This window comes from Rosa rugosa, chromosome 4 (genome assembly GCF_958449725.1).
Source record: "Rosa rugosa chromosome 4, drRosRugo1.1, whole genome shotgun sequence".
Classification (NCBI taxonomy): Eukaryota; Viridiplantae; Streptophyta; class Magnoliopsida; order Rosales; family Rosaceae; genus Rosa; species Rosa rugosa.
The window spans coordinates 44,025,200-44,042,635 of record NC_084823.1 but is presented as its reverse complement, the minus strand read 5'-3'; the positions used below and the strand labels follow the sequence as shown (position 1 = coordinate 44,042,635).

Genomic DNA, 17,436 nt, shown 5'->3' with positions numbered 1-17,436 from the left:
CAGCAGCCCTCCCCGTTTGGCTCTGCGGCGCTGTAGGTTATGTGATGTTAGGAGGAAAATGGATATATATGGGGTCTTGGTGTTGGTCGTAGGGTGAGAAGAGAATCTGGTAGACACGTGGGTGGTGGTGATTGCAAGAAAGGAAAATGAATGGATGATTGTCTGGTTGTGTGCGTGAGGTAGAGAGAATGAAGGATAAGGTCACGTGGCTGATAGGTTTTGGAGGTGAATGAAAATGAGCAATTGCCACGTGTCAAATGGATAATTAACCAATGGGTAATCATCAAAGCTTGCTGCCACGTTTTGTGTTTTTGATTAATTACCCAATTAGGCTTAATTAAGTAATTAAACTTAATTAAGCAACTAACAAATCCACAATTTCTTTCTTTTGTCGAAAACTCAAATCTTCACTATTTTTGCGCCATTTTCTCTTGTTTCCGCAACTCCGCTTATTTTCTACAAAATAAATAAAACTAGATTAATTACATAATAATTGACTTGAGGATTAACTTAATTCTAGTGTTTTAGATACAATTACATGCATAGAAATACGTGTAATCACTTATATCAAACGTTAAGTAAGTCGCGCCCGACCTAAAAACGTTACAACATCTAGTTTCGGCTTTCTCCATCCCTGCTCACCATCTGTGGCTCTTGGTACAAGGACTAATATATTTTGGAACTTGATGTACTGAAATGCATAGTGAGCCTTACTTTGGGTACCATTCATGAAATTTTCCCTTAAAGTAAAGGATAGCCAAAGACCAAACTATGCTAAAGAGTGAAGGAGATGATCCTGATAAAAAAAAAAAAATACAAATAAAAACAAAAACAGAACATACCATGACAGAAAGAAACAAGATGAGCCAGTGAGTTGTGATTGTCGCAAGTTCAATTCTCACTTAAAATAAGTCACGCTTGACTCAAAAATGTAACATCAAACTCAATACTTTTCAAACAATAGAAAACATCTTTTTCCACAATATTGTTTCCTGAAAAGTTGCCTTCAACAATAATGTGAACACTATCATGCATATTATTTCATCACACATCACTCACAAGAATATATATATTTCACGTAAATATATATATATGTAGTCATTCGCTCAGGAATGCCTACTAATATCATCTATAGTTTGCAGTTAAACAAATAACGCCAAAACAATAATGGTAACTCCGTTTGTAAATGAACGTTGTGAGATTACTCACCTCGAAACTCCCACTGCGTCTTCAATATAGAACAAAGCAACCAATCCACAAAATAACGGTCCAATAATACTTCGTCAAGTACCTAATCACATACGGTTTCAACTTAGTAACGATTCACAGACGATTTAAGTCCGAAACCCTAAATCGAACTAAAATTCCCAAAGTGACGACAATTGAGGCGAAACCACATCTAAGACCACCCAATGTCTCCGGAATACTTCTACGATCGATGTGACAAAACCACAAGTCGATCGAACGCTCAAATCCTCACGGATTGAATCAATCGAACGGTCTGAAATCGTAAAAATCATAACAAATCCATACGAACTCCAAAAATTGCGTATTATATATCGAAAAGCTCGTATCGACGAGTGGAAGATATATAATACCAGAAACAGTCCTTTACATGGCCGGAACGCTGCCGGCCAAAACTCAATATTTCACAAAACTCCCAACATCAAAGTTGTTCATCTCAGCATGCTTATCAATTTTTATAACTAGCATAAAGTCAAAATTGAAGCATAAAGGGTCAAAAACTACCTCGCAAGCCGTGGATTACTGTTCAATCCGAGTTGAACCAAGTGTCACGTAAATCGACCCAAACAACCACCATAGATCGATCCAGGAGGCTTCTACGAACTCATAACAGGAAGCATGAAGCCGTGCCGTCGCCGGAGCTGTGTTTTCCGGCCGGGTCCGAATACCCTAAATTTTGCCGCTTTGCTACGCCGTTACCGTCGGGAATCGCTGCTAGAGGACACCAAAGGGAGGAGCGGACGGCGGAGACGAGCCGATCTGGAGAGTTTCACCGCCGGAGCTCGCCGGAAATGTCAGGTCGGGTCAGCCGGTTTTGGGTCGGGTCAGTCGAATTTCTTTGATACCGAAGGTATCAGTCGAGAGAGAAGAGAGAGGAAGAGAGCTTCCGGAAAAGGAAACTTGGAATTATGAAATGATTTTCGGATTTTCCCTATTTATACTAAAATGGAAACTTTTTCCGTAAGTCATAACTTCCTCATACAAACTCCGATTTCCGCATTCCACATGTCCACGAACTCGTATCGACGCGTTCTATGACTTTCATGAAGGAAGTTTTCAGAGAATCCCAACGTATAAAAAGTCAACCTTTGCAACCCCCTAAAACCATACTTTTCGAATAATTAATTCGTCTGAAACACTTCCGCTCGGTCCACGAGCCACGAAACCGTCCTATAACCACAATTTAGATTCCGAAAAATCCTCAAAAAATAATAACGAATTTCTAGGGTACTAAAAAAAAACAGCATTATCCTAAATGCTCGTAAACTCGTCTATTGTAGACTTCAAACCACAATTGTTCGAACATGCGTAATTATGGATCCAATCCATAAACATTCACGAACCACTTCGTGAAGAGCAACAATCTCTGCATTTTTCGAAAATATAGCGACTAGGATCTATTCTGTAGACCTCTAAGATATCACGGTCTTTACCATTGGTGAACACTTAACCAATTTGGGAATGACCTTTGTGTGGGTCAGAGAGATACCCAACATTAACAAAGCCTTCCAAAACACATGTTGTTTTGGGATGGGGATAGTGGATGCAGGTCAATGTTGGCGGCGTTCCTGGTGTACGTGTAATGGGTCCAAATCCATCATCTCTCTGTAGGGATAGAACAAGCCCATATCAATCATATGTCTCAAGTACCGAAAGATAACTTTTACACCAATCCAATGGCGTTGCGTTGGTGCAGAGCTATATCTAGCTAACAAGTTCATGGAAAATGAGATGTCCGGTCTTGTGCATTGAACTAAGTATAATAATGCACCTATTGTACTTCACTAGGGCATTTCTGCCCCCAGCGCAGCTTCGTCATCATCCTTCAAACGAAGAGGATCCTTTTCAGGATCAAGACTACAGAAAATCATGGGGGTGCTTGAAGGCTTGACCTTGTCAAAATGCCTAAGCATCTATCAACACGATGCTCAAGTTCCAAACAGAGACATAATCGTGTTTTTTCAAAATCCTTCATTTCAAACTCGGATTTCAAGTGTTCAGCGGTTTTCCTTAACTCTTTAAGGGCTTCCAATAAAGATCATGTCCAACATGAACTACGATAGAATCCAAAACTTGTTATGAAAACGCGCGGGCATATCCCTTCCCAATCAAGTAGTCACTTTAGTGAGTGTTTCAACCTTATTGCAAACGCGCTCTGTGGTCTAGAGCCACTTGACTTGGGTAAATGAAGTCCACCATGAACCTTCATGTATATTCCATATCTAGATCCCTATAGAGATACGTAGTGACCACATCTGTAAGCTGCATGTTCAGTTATTCGGAAACTACCAAACTAACAAGGTAGTAGAGTGCAATGACATCCATTACGAGAGAATATGTCTCATCGTAGTCGATTCCAGGGCATTCTGTGAGAAGCCTTGAGCCATAAGGTGAGATTGCCATATCTTTTTCTCATCACGCTTTGTAACGAAGACCCATTAGTCAATAGGTTTTATGTTACGAGGTGTTGGAATTACTGGCTTAAAAACCTTTATCTTCGTTAGAGAATCCATCTTAACCTGGATCGCATCTTTTCATTTAGGCCAAATTTCTGTACGTTGGTATTCATTCATCAACGGAGAGTGGTTCGATATCATCAGACTCAACAAACTCATGCGCAACGACATCATCGATTATGATGGAGTTTCTATCCCACGTCTCATGTACACTAGTGTAATTTTCAAAGAGCTCTATATTCTCAGGAATAGGGTCTGATGTTGAGGCGTTCCCCAACGGTAACCATAACCCGGAAGATACTCATGAGACGAATTTTGAGTGTCGATGATCCAAGGATTAGGTTGTGCCAAAGCATCATTCCAACCCACAGGCCATGGCCTGTAACGCTAGAGTGCCACTCTCTTTCACGTTGGCGCCATGCCTACCTCCGTGTAGGATAGCGTTACGTCCTCTCGTAAGGACATACTTCCTTGCAGGCATATTTGCAGCAGATGTGTGATCTCGTCACTTTAGTAGGGATCCAGATGAGACATAGTGGGGACAGACCACGACAATTTATGTCGTTCCTGCTGAACATCTATGTTCTTATCTCCCCCTAACGACGGGAAGACTGTCTCATCAAAGTGACATCCGCAAATCTAGCGGTAAGGAGATCTCCTTGCAAGGGCATTAAGTGGCGGACGATTGTTGGAGTCTCAAATCCAACTGAGTTGCCCATTTTTCTGTAAGGACCTATCATAGTGCGCTGTGGCGGTGCAATTGGCACATAAATGGCTCACTCAAATGTGCGTAAGTATGAAATACTTGTACCCAGTCACTAGCTGTAATGCAGAGATACATTGAGTGGCGGTAGGTCGTAGACGAATTAGCATAGCTGCATGAGATATTGCATCACCCCAATCGGATATAAGGAAATTGGTGCACATTACCAATGTCCGGACTACCATCGTAGTCGTTTCCGCGACACCATTTGGGTGTGTACATGGGAATATGATGTCCAACATCAGTCCAATTGCAATAACCATCGAAAGTCTTCGATGTAAACTCTCTAGCAATGTCAAATCTAATTGACTGAATAGGATGATCCGGGGAGTGAGCCCATTGTCATATGATAAGTGCTAGGAGTGTAGCATAACCAGCATTACAAGTGGACAATGGCACAACACGTGACCAGCGTGTTTGCGTGTCAACCAACATCATGAAATATTTAAGCGTCCACAAGTTGGTTGAATCAGTCCACAAAATCCCAATGGATTCTATGTAAGAACATAATGAGTATTTTTATATCCTTTGCATAGGACTGTCTCAGTCCTAATTTCCCTAAGGAACGGGCTTTGAAAAACGAGCGAGAGGCTTTAGAAGCAACCAATGAGGATTTTGGTTTGGCTTGAGCGTCTGAAACGCTATTTGAAGCAAAGTTGGTGATTGCAACATCACCTGGGGCGCCATCACCATGATGGACGCCATCCATGGAGTCATAGATAGGGACTGTGTCAGCCCTAGGATGGTGGTAGACGGCGGCGGTGCCCTAGGCAGCAGCGGTGGTCATACTTAGTCCAGGAATCAACTTTTGATTCATGCTTCGTTTCGCTCGAAAGAATGGATGTCCATGTGAAGTCTTTAGTAGACGGATCATCATATCATGACCAGGATGACCTATCTTGTCGTGACAAAGCCAATATATGTCTAAATCGAAGAGATCTTCTCTCATAACTTCATTGGATTTAATAGCTCCAATAGTGACATAGAGTCCACTAGAGAGACACATAAACTTCTCTAAGATGCGCCTTTGTTCGCAATCATTAGAGTTCTTGCAAATGAGCTTATTTCTGTTCTTTACATGCGTTTTCGCATGGAATCCGTTGGCTATTCATAGGTGCGATTTTCCCTATGAGCGTAGAGAGTTTTTGTTACAGTAATCAAGGTGTCATTTGGCAAGGGGAACTTGGGCTATTCCATGTCCTTGAATTAATATTGATGACCCAACCATCGTAGTCACAAAAGTAATATGCTCAGAATCAAAATGGAGTCATAATGAAAAGAACTCAAAATTTTATTCATAAGCCAACAGAGTACATCATTGTCTCTTAACCATTAGTAGAATCTAATCCAAATGCTAGCTAATGCAAAACAAAGGTAGTCGTTTGACTTCTTTCAGTAACTCTAGAATAAATATGACCAGGTGAGTAGAGAGATGTCGGTGGAGCAAAGCTCGCTTAAGTACCACTTATCTCAAAACCTTCCTAGACATCATACTCATTTTGAATGAGCCTATGTGAAGAAAAATAAACCAATGGCATTTACTACAAAGTATATGGTATTTGCCTATTACATCTCTTGAAAAAATAAAGATTTCAATAGAATTGGCGATCTATTGATCCCAGCTAGATTTGTAGTCTTCAACCCTTCACTCTAGATTATCTTCATGATCTTCTTGTTCCACATAGTGAGCTTCTCTTGCTTCACAATATGCTTTGTAGGCGGTGACAATTTCTTCACGAGCTCTACAAATATGTGCCCAATGACCAGATACTCCACATCGAGAACATACATCTCTTTGCTCATACTCCATTGATTGAGGCGCTTTGAAAGCGTTATTTAGATGGCTCTTAGTGTTGGTGGCGCCACTAACATGGCCAGAGGCGTTACCTCCCTCTCTCTTTCCACTTTTACCTCTTCGGTTCCGTGTTCGCCTATTTTGGCGGTTACCTTCCCAAGTAGAGCGATTATGTGGACTATGATAGGAGCATTTTAATGTGGTATTTTAATAGTTAATTCCTCATATTTTGCTTAGTTAATTCCTTAACGAATCGTTTTTTAACTCAATTTCTATTTTTTAGGTACATTGGAGTAGGTGATGATGAAATAAGTGTTAGGTCCATAAAATGATGGAGAAAAATGGAAATGCACTAAAAATGTCAACTTTACACATTTTCCTACTCCGGCTAGGAGAAACCAAGCCAAGTGTTAGGGGCCGCACTTGTAATGCTGCAAGCAACCTTGTCCAAGGTCATTAGTCAAGCCTTTGGTTGGTTTGCTTGTGTGCTAGGGATGTTTTGGTAATTTACAAATTATGTAATTTATTTTATTTTAGCATTTAGTCTCATCGGTCTTTTTCATGTTTCCTCCTGTCATGTTCATGTAAGGCCGATATGCTCTTTGGGGAGGAGTTCCTAGTCGGCATAGTTTGGACTAGTGAACTAGTATAGGTAAGCACATGTACTTTTGCCTCCCTTGCCGTCTTACCATCAATAAAAGAGGAATTATTCAATCATCTGTGTCTCGTGAGATTGCCCTTTGATCTTTCCTTTCGATTATTCATTGTTCTTCGCGGTTGCCCAACGTTTATATAATTGTGTTCTTGCTTGTTGCTAGCACTATTTTAATATCGTGTGGCTTTCATTGTTCCTTGCAAGGTACTCACTTGGCTGACTTGCTTACTAGCAAGTGCCACACGGTCCGCTTTGCGCATTGCAAAGTTCGGCCCATGACACCAAGCAAGGAAGAAGGAGCGACCACCTGACCAAATGAACTTCAAATGAGCTGAAACCTTCCAGATCCATTCTAGACATCCTAAGAAACATTTGTTATGAAGAGTGCAAGAGACAAATAGAAGTGGAAGGCCTTCAAACAGTCAGCCCAATTTTATGCAGAAGTAAAACTGGAAAACTGGACCTGTAAGGAGTCCAGCAGCGATTTCGGCCCAATGGCATGGAAAAATGAGTAGAAAGTGACTCAAACCTAATAAATTCCATTAGTGTTTAAATATTCAAACCTAACAAATTCCATTAGTGTTTAAATATTCAAACCTAACAAATTCCATTAATGTTTAAATGCTCAAACCTAACCCATCATCATTTGTTTAAAGCCAAATAGTTTTGATTGGTAGCCTATAAATAAAGGCTACAACAAAGAAGAAAAACACATTCCTTCATCCATTCATCTTCTTTGTCTCTCCATTTCCTTTCCATTTTTCTCTCCATTCTCTAGTTTCAAGTTTCTGCATTTTCAAGCAAAGAGAAGAAGAGAAGAAGAAGCCATGAAGATTCCTAGCCATCATCATTCACCTTGTGCCGTGATAGTGAAGTCTTGCTTTGAAGATTCAAGATCAACGTCTCAAGCTCTTCATCATCCACTCCCTTCATGGTGTAATTCTATCTTTTTCCTTGTAACTTCTTTTGGTTTTCTTTGTTTGGATTTGTAGAACTATGAATTGTAGTTAACATAAACGTTTAGGCCAAAGTTTAAGCCCATTCTTATGTTTGAATAAAAATTGTGATTTCTTTATGTTGAGTTTTTATGTTGCTTATGTGAGATTTCTTAATTGATTTTGGATTATAGAAAACTTTTATATGTATGTTCTTTGGTGGCCAACTTAGGATATATGCATGTAATTGGTGCTAGATTTAAGTAGTAAAGGCTTTGGACAAAAGTCGAAATCAATTAAGAAGGATTGCAAATAGATGAACTTTTTCATACTAGGTTGTGCACTTTGGTTGACATCATTTCTTTGTTCTTCATGCATTGAATGTGTTCTTGATTAGCTAGCTTTCTAGACTATGATTGCATGTTCAATAGGATTGATTTAGGTGCTTTCACTTAGATTAATTATTCAAGGAAAGTAAAATATGGGAAATCGTTTGCTTACTAACGTTTCACATGGTCAACTTATTTCTCATGACATAGATAATCAACTATAGGAATTTTAATTGGATTTCATTCATATGATTGTGGTTTTGATTTTTGTTCCTTGCGTTCCACCCTTGTATATGTGTTTTTACATTTTCTTTATTTTATTTATTTTAATTTTTGATTTTAAAAATTCTAATCCCCCCTTTTTACATTAACTTGTATATATTTCTATTCTTTGTTTTATTTTCTGTAAATATTATACTTTTTACTTAATTTAATTCTTTATTTGTTTTTGCAATTACAGGTGTACCCTCAATCCCCGGCTAGAACGATCACTACTTATTCTATACTAACAACTACATTTTGCAGGGTTAAATTGCGCGCTTGCTTATAGCGTGTCAGACTAGAACGTCCAGAAGTATCCCTAAGATCAGGATTTCGCTCTTGGCGCCCTCTCTTAGGGGCGCGACTATAATTGAATTCCGGAATATGCTATGTTTCCACGGATCTTGAATTATAGTTCTTCACAATGATGTTGTCATGTTTTTCAGCGACATTCATAGCTCCGATAAGCTCATGAAACCTTGTGATCCGTCCTGCAGTAATATCGATTTGATAGTTCTTAGCAACCATCAATGCAGAGACGGGGAAGGTAGAGAGAGTCTTCTCAATCAACATCGCATCTGTGATCTCTTTATCACAGAATTTCATTAAGGATTTAATGTGAAGTGCTTCCGAGTTGTTGTCAAGAACTGACTTGAAATCACAGAAGCGGAGGCTATGCCATCTCACTTCTAGGTCAGGAAGGAAGGAGTCACGGACGTTGCCAAATCTTTCTTCAAGTGAGACCCACAACCTTCTGGGGTCTTTTTCATTCATACACTCGTACTGGAGCGAATCATCCATATGACGAGTCATTAGGATGATGGCTTTCGCCTTATTTGCCTCTAAGCTGCTCTATTTTCTTTCAAAGCTAGAGCTTGCTCAACAGTTAGCATGTCCTGGCTAGGCTCGAGAATCGTATCCAGGATTCCATTGGCCTTGAGATGTTGATGGACATCACGAAACCACCTGTGATATCCAGAGCCAGTTGTTCCCAATGGAGCAAAGTCCAATTTGTTCAGGTTACTCATCCTGAAAGAGAACAAGAAATTAGGGTTAGTTTGGGAGAGTAAAAGGCTACCACGAAAACAATAAAAATTTCCGAGTGTAGTCGCTTCCAAGAAATTCGATTCCAAGAGGGGTTTGATTAGATCGAAACAATGATGTTTGTGGTCGATCATTTTATCTCAACAAACTCTAAGTTTGGAGGACTCTACAAGCTCCAAGCTTGGAGTGAACACGAATCCCCACAATTCAGCTTTTGGTCTCCCCTATGAAGAAGAAAGGGGGGTAGAATAAGGGATGTTGCAAGTCGCCGAGAAAAAGAAGAGAAAAAGAGGAAAAACCAAGGTTCGAAAAATCGCTAGGCGCTAGTCGGGCGGTGGCCGAGGGACTAGTGCCCAGACACCTAGTCGGATGCCTAGGCGGTTTTAATATTTTTAATATTTATTTTGTTATTATAACATAAAAATATATTGTATAAATAAGAATATGAAAAATAATAAATTTGATTCAGGTTTCATGATCTTGGCAATGGGAATTTGAGCCAATAACAAGAGTGTAGTGAGGTTTCACGATCCTAGAGACAAATAGAAAATGTCAAATCCTTTCCATTGATTAAGGGTAAGAAACACAAGAGCCAAACATCATGACCTTGGAATTGAGAACTGAGAGGCCATGACCTTTTCACTCACACCACATACAAACAAACTTATCAACTCTCTCTCTCTCTCTCATTAGTTCTTTTGAGCAGGCTGCTTCGGATTTAGAAGAAAAGGATAGAATGAAAAGTTTGTTCGCAAGTCTACCAAAAGCAAGGCTCCAAGGAAGCAATTTTTTGCGGCTGCCAGCGATTAGTTGAAGATCGAACTCTTGATTTTGGGGATCAAAGCGTTGTTGTCGAACTGATGAGATGCAGAAGACGAGGAGGAGAGAGAGAGGGAGTAGAGTTCGGATTGGGTGGAGAGGCGGAGGTCGACGACGGGGACGGAGTGGAGGTGGAGGTGGTGGTGGTCGACGGTGGCCATGGCATTGAAGAGAATAGCAGTGAATTGGGAGAAATAGATCGAAACCCAGACAAATATATAATAAACCCGCCTACTCCGCCCAGATGATTACAGCTGACTAGGCTGACTAATCGCCCTCCCAAATCCATGTCCGCCTACCCCACCGAGTAAGTGTTACTCGTGAAGGTCAGCCACCGCCCAGCGCCTAGGCGGCCGAGTTTTAGAACACTGGAAAAAAAACTCAAAAACGGGAACTTTTAGTAAAACATACCTCTTAGGATTGCAAAACGTATTTGGTCCTTGTCGTAGGATTGGATACGAGCTTCAGTCCTAGTGCAAGCAAGCAGACTTGTAGGATTACAGCGTGGTCGCAGAGTCGCGGGGGTCGTGGAGTCTCGGGGCCGCGGAATCGCGGAATCGCGAGGTCGCGAGGTAGCGGAGTCGCGAGGGCTCAACAGATCTCGGCAGGGGCCTGTACGGGGTTGTCGGTAGATATCGACAGGGGTAGGCACAGAGGTGCGCAAGTCTCGGCAGATGCGTGCAGGGCAGGCACAAGGTAGGGGCCGATCCGATTTTTCCGACGCCCAGTTCTGGGCTCCTTGAGGCTAGGGCTTCGATATGTAGGGCAGTGGATGCTGGGATTTGAAGGCTACGAAATTAGGGTTTCAGGGTTAGGGTTTCAGGGTTAGGGCTTCGTGCTGATAACGTGTTTTAGAGAAACGGAAATTGAGAGAAAATTGTTGTGTATTCTCATTGATAATAGGGGCCTCTTTATATAGTGGATTACAATGCATAGAGTCTGAATCATACAAGGAAAGGTAATCATACATTGAATAGGAATATCTAGATTCTTCTAATTAAACCCTATTACCACTAGGTCAAGTAACCTAGAGTTTGGGCCAGACACAAAATAAGGATTTACTTGAACAGGTTTAACCTAATAAATCATTGTCAAATTGGGTGTAGAACTAATTTTCTCTTAAAAGTATTATGGATCACCTTATAATTTCATAATCTGAATCGTTTATCTATAAATTATCATTTGAAAATTCTCTCAACAACTAATCAATCAATTCGAATAGGGTCTGTGACCACTTACCCAATTTCAGCTTAAAAATTGTCCACTTACTCCACTAAGAGTTATTTAACCCCATTTACCCAATCTAACATCTATTGACATTTTAGCCCATATTAATTAAATTGAAACTCATCCCTTTCCCCTCAGACTCTCTCTCTCTCTCTCCACCTCCGGCCGACTGCATCGCCCCGCCGGTTTCGCCAGACGGCCTTCATCATCCTTTCGCCACCGTCGCGCTATGGATCACCACCCCAGCCAAACAACGTGTTCTCTAGATCGGATCCAAGAAACCAACCCAGATTGGCTTCGTCCAAGCAGAGACTGACCGAGCCGCCATGACCATGTCACCCCCGAGCCGCCTCCGACCGCACAACCCCAGACCCTTGCAGGTGTTGTCGTACTTGGGAGGAACTGTTTCTGATGCAAGAAACCGGCGAAGATGGTGATTGGGTGCTGAGAGCTTTACTGGGTGCCCAAATCAATTTCTAGTGTTTTTTTTTTTGGGTGGTCAAATTTTATTTTTTGAGGTAAACTGTGAACTCTGAGAATGGAAGGAAATTTTGCCAGTAGTGATTGCTTTTTTTATTATGATTTGGTTGGCAATAATAAGATTATTGGAAGACAATAATAAGATTACTGAGAGGCAATAATAAGATTATTTATTTGGATAAACCTCCGAAAGCTTTCAAAATTCAAAACATCTTCATTTTTCACTAATTATTGATCCCCAATAAACTTGTCATTGAGGAGTAATAATATGTTTATTGGGGGGGGGGGGGCAATAATAAGGTTATAGAGGGCAATAATATGATTACTGGGTATTATTGGGGGATAATAAAATCTGACGCCTGAATCCGGTCACCGGTCCGGTAGCAGGATTCGGGATTCCGGTCACCGGAGTCCGCGGCCGGCCATTGATCACCAGAGTCCGGCAAGGTCTTCAATCACTTCTCTCTCTAAGTGACAAAGAAGGAGAGGGCAAAATTGTCCCAAAAATAAATAAATAAGAATAAAAAAAATACATAATTGGGTATTAGGGAAATGATCTCTTAGAGTGTTTGGGTAAGTGGGCAATCTCTAAGAGTGTTTGGGTAAGTGGGCAATTTTTAAGCTAAAATTGGGTAAATGATCATTTTCCCAATCGAATATCGTTTAGTAGAGCTGGGCACGGGCCGGGACGGGCCGAAAATGTGGTAATCCCGATCCCGGGCCCGGAAAAAAAATACGGTACGGTTATGGCACTTTTTGAGAATTGATCCCGAACATCCCGAACCCGAACGGTATCGGGCCGGGACCGGGCCCAATCCGGGACATCGAAAAAAAAAAAAAAAAAAAGTTCCTATGCACTTCTACTGATGACTTCCCCTTTGCTGCCATCTCCCCCCGAAAACGCTCTACAATCTCATGATCTTCTAGTTGGGAAACTCAAGTACATCACTCCTATCCCCCTTCCTTAGGCCTTCCATCTTCAACCCGGGCGGAGAAAAGAACCAATGAAGCAATTAGGAACATCAAAATAGCTAACCAATTTCAGTTAAGCTAGACAAAAACACAAGAAGGAATTGAAAACAATAACCAAATTCAATGCCACACCACACCCAATTATGCATTCTCAACAAGCACAGAAGCTAGTAACCATCCCAACTGTTTGATATAATACCAATCACCAACTGACACCAATAAACTTAAATGAAAACCTAACCTAATCAATGTAACAAACCAAACCCAGATTTAGTTCAAGCGCCCTCAATTACCTGTGATTCATGAACAAAGCAAGAAACTTGTTCCCAAATTCCAATTCTTCAAGCAAACAAACCACGGCGTGTGTTTGTAGTCAGACTCGAAACCACAGCGAAGCTGACGACGGAGAAACCACTTCCCCGAGCTAACGACGGGACCAGGAAGGCAGTCTCGGTGGTGTCTCGGTGACCAGGAAGGCAGGAACTTTGGGAAATTGGGAATGGGTCGGTGTCTCGGTGATGCTTATGAGCTGAATTGATATATGGAGCCTGGAGGAGTGGAGGTGAATTGCAGAATTGGGAACCCTCAGTCGATGAAGTGGTGAAGGAGAGGTGGAGACTCGAGAGGAATGAGTTGCAGATTAGGTCAAAGTGTCAAACCGACTGAAAAATAAGGAAACAAAATAAGTTGTAATACATCGGGACGGGCCGGGCCTTTGAGGGATTCCTTCGAGCCAAACCGAAGCCCGTCCCGTTTTAACGGAACTGGACGGGACGGGCCCAAACTGTAATACCCCGAAAATCCAAATTAAATTCCATGGATTTTTAGAAATGATTTCACGGTAGTAGGAGCGAGTACGAAGCTTGGAGAAGTTGTGGAATTAGTTCGAACGATTTTATTTTCGAAAACGAACGTTTTTTAGGGGGGCCGAGAAAGTTGACTTTTTATACGTACGGAATTTGGGAAAACTTCCTTCATGAAAGTTGTAGAGCTCATCGATACGATCGCGTGCATATGTGGAACGCAATATTCGGAGTTCGTATGAATAAGTTATGAATATTTAAAAATTGGGATTTTTCTATAAATAGGTGGAAAATCTGATTTATTTCGGAAGGACGAAAGTTTCTCAAAATTGCATTTTGGTCCCTGAAACTCTCCGTTCTCTCTCCTCCCTACGCAGCCGACCCGACTGACCCGACCCGGACCCATCTCCCTCCTCCGGCGTCCTCCGGCCACGACCCGGCCATCCCTGGCTTCGCCGTGAGCCGTCCAGTCGCCTGGTGCCATCACCTTGCATCAACGCTGCCCCCAGACGTGGATCGAAGCCCCCCAGAGCCTAGCATTCGACCCGACCGGATCTTGGCCGTGCCGGCGTTGCACGGGCCGATCCTCCCCATTTTCGTGATCTCCTCTTCCTCCTGATCATCCCCATATAAGCCTTGCATGACGATTTTGGGTGTAGAGCGCTTGATCAAGGTTTGACTTTTTAGACGGCTCTGATTCAATCTGGAATCAGATCAGACGCTCCGGATTAATCGAACTTCAAAGCTTGATCTAGGACGATCTAAGCCAAACCAGACTTAGCTCCAGGTATGGAAGTCGATCACCCTTTCATTTTGAACAAGTTTGTAGTTGGTCACTTTGCCATCGGAGGTGGTTGACCGGCGTTGACCGCCGCGTTGACCGCCCACTAACCACCGCTTGTGGCGGCGTATCAGACCATATTTCGAGTTTTCATTATCTAGGCGATGATCTATGCATCCATACGAGCGTTTTGATATATAACTTGGTCATGTTAGAAAAAGTTGATAAATAGTGGATTTACATTTTTACGTTACTATTTACGGTTTTTACGTTTTATCTTCGGTTTACGATCTGCGAAGATCAGACCATCGGTTTTACTTCAAATTTTAATATGTTGATCGTATGACTGTCCCGGTGACTTTGTGAGGTCACGGGCGAAGATCCGACCGTTGGATCTTCGTATAATTGAGAAATAGTAATTCGGAAGGCGATTCGTGAGAATCCGACCGTCGGATTTTCGTATAATTTTGTGGAGATGTTAGTAAAGGCGATTCAGGAAGATCTGACCGTTGGATCTTCGTGATAATTTTGGAGGATGATCCTAAAGGCGATCCGTGAGGATCCGACCGTTGGATCATCATTAAATTCAGATCCGACCGTTGGATCATCGTTTAATTTGAATCTGAGCGTTGGATCGTCGTTTAATTACATTTATGAGTTGTTGGCTAAGTTAAGATCATTATTGGATTAGGTTATCGACGGATTGATTTGGCGGACAATTCGGGAAAATTGTTGTTTTAGCTGTTAAGAAGACGCAGCTGGATTAGAGGTGAGTAAATCTCACGTGGTTCATATTACGAACCGAATAAATTTAATTACTTTATTTTTGTCGCAATTGTGTGAAAATATTTGTGGAATAAATATTTGTTTTAAATCATATGGACTTGATCAACTACGGTCCATAGGTAAGTAAAATGATTTTATTATACAAATGAATTTCACGGTTTTTATGCTTGAACTATAGTTGGTATTAGTGGTCATCCCTGAGCGGATGATTACATATATATATATATATATTTACGTGGAATATATATATTGGTTGACGTGTGATTGGTGTGATGAAATAATTGAGAATGAATTGGATATTATTCAAGCTATTAATCTCGCATTTAATTGTTGAATAATGAAATGTTGATCATGTGGTGTGAAAGCTATTTTATATGCCCAATTGTGAATATGTGGAAATTATTTTAAGAAATAAAGATTTGTCTTGAAATAATATGTCTCTTTATGTGGGTGTACATATACATATATACGATCTATAAATCATAAAGATTGTATTTTGTGATTTTGATTATGTCTGAGAAGTACAATTGTGAAGCCGGGTGTTATCTACTACCCCGTGCTTAAGTGAATTACTGGTAAATGTGTTTTGGTGTTATGTGGAAGTTAGCCTTGGGCCTTAGTCCCTACAGATAGTGCACTATTATACTCTTAGGAAGGTTGCTTACTTTGAGTATACATACTTGGGTATAGTACGTTGGACCCTAGTATGCTGCGGCTTTCCCGTACTTTGGGTATAGTACGTTGGACCCTAGTACGTGGATTTATGATTTGTTACCAGTCAACCTGGCTTACTTGTGCTTTGGGTATAGTACGTTGGACCCTAGCACTTGTATTTATGAATTGTTACCAGTTAATCCGAAAATTCACTAAAAAGAAAAGTGTACTTATATTATTTTGATCAAATATCTATTTGTGATATGTTGTTAATATGTGAAGGTGTTAGTGGAAAGAGAATCAAGCATGCTTTGCTTTAATGTTATTTCACATATTAATGTTGCAATATTCGTTGGTGGTGATCAGTCAAATGCTGAGTTTTAAAAGAAGTATCGAGAATAAATATGCTTATATATGTTTCTTTGATTTTTGGAATTACATTGTGAGTGCGTCGATTGTTTACTTGAGTTATAATAAATATAATTGAATAAATCAACAGTTCTTTCTTGTTTGCTCATACGGGCTGTCAAAAGCTCACCGGGTTTTGTGTTGTTGCAACTCCCGGTACACTATTCAAATTGTGTAGCGGGTAGTCTTACAGGTCAGGAGAATCAGGGCAGTGATCGTGCGGTTTAGAGTATTAGTATTAGATTTACAGCAATTGTTTTGTGAGGAGAATTATACTCATTTGAGTTTTACTATTTGATTTGGTGAGAGTGTGCTGTAATAAGTAGCTTGAGGATTTGGTTTATGTAATATCAAAGGTGTAATGTGCAGTTGATTTTGAGAAAGAAATTCTGAGATTATAAACAGGGTATTTGAGGTTCATGCTTCGAATATGAATTACTTAAATTCAGAATTCGGGGTGTGACAGATTGGTATCAGAGCGTGAGGTGCATACTTAATGATTTGTCAATACTTTCCGAGTGATGGCCCGTCTGCAGCGGATCCCCATCGTGTGCTCTTCAGTATTGATCAAGTCATTGGTATGTGAGAGTGTTAGAAGTCATCTAGGACATTTGGTCGTATTAGGAGTTATGAAATACCCTTGGTGTGTTAGTATATTGGTTATTAGGTACTTGTATTGACTGATGCTATGTTTGAGTGTTATACAAGTTTTAAACAATTTTTGCTATGCTTCCGAAGTAATGGACAAATTGGGAAGCATAACTAAGGATTGAGGTAGACCCTTAGGTAGAGGTCTAGTCTGATGTAGGAACAGGATCTTTCTATGGAGACAGTTGTGGATGAGGTGTAGGCATCCGAGGTTGAGCTGTCTGTTCCACTAGTGGTTGATGTGATGAATTCTATTCTTAGGTTGAAATGGTGAAAAATGTTGAGGATTTAGAAGTAGTTGGAAAGAGAATTGATCTCACAACTCAAAGATGATAGGAGTGTGAGAGGTTATGAGATAGAGTTCTCAAGACCATG

The 17,436-nt window shown here is 40.8% G+C and overlaps 1 long non-coding RNA gene across 1 annotated transcript; it reads left to right on the top strand.

The window, feature by feature from the left end:
* Positions 1 to 14,009: 14,009 nt before the first annotated feature.
* On the top strand, positions 14,010 to 16,807 carry LOC133742468 (uncharacterized). Its single transcript, XR_009862587.1, has 3 exons — positions 14,010 to 14,571; positions 15,257 to 15,334; positions 16,592 to 16,807. It is a non-coding gene; the product is annotated as an uncharacterized LOC133742468 (long non-coding RNA).
* The last annotated feature ends 629 nt before the right edge of the window (positions 16,808 to 17,436 follow it).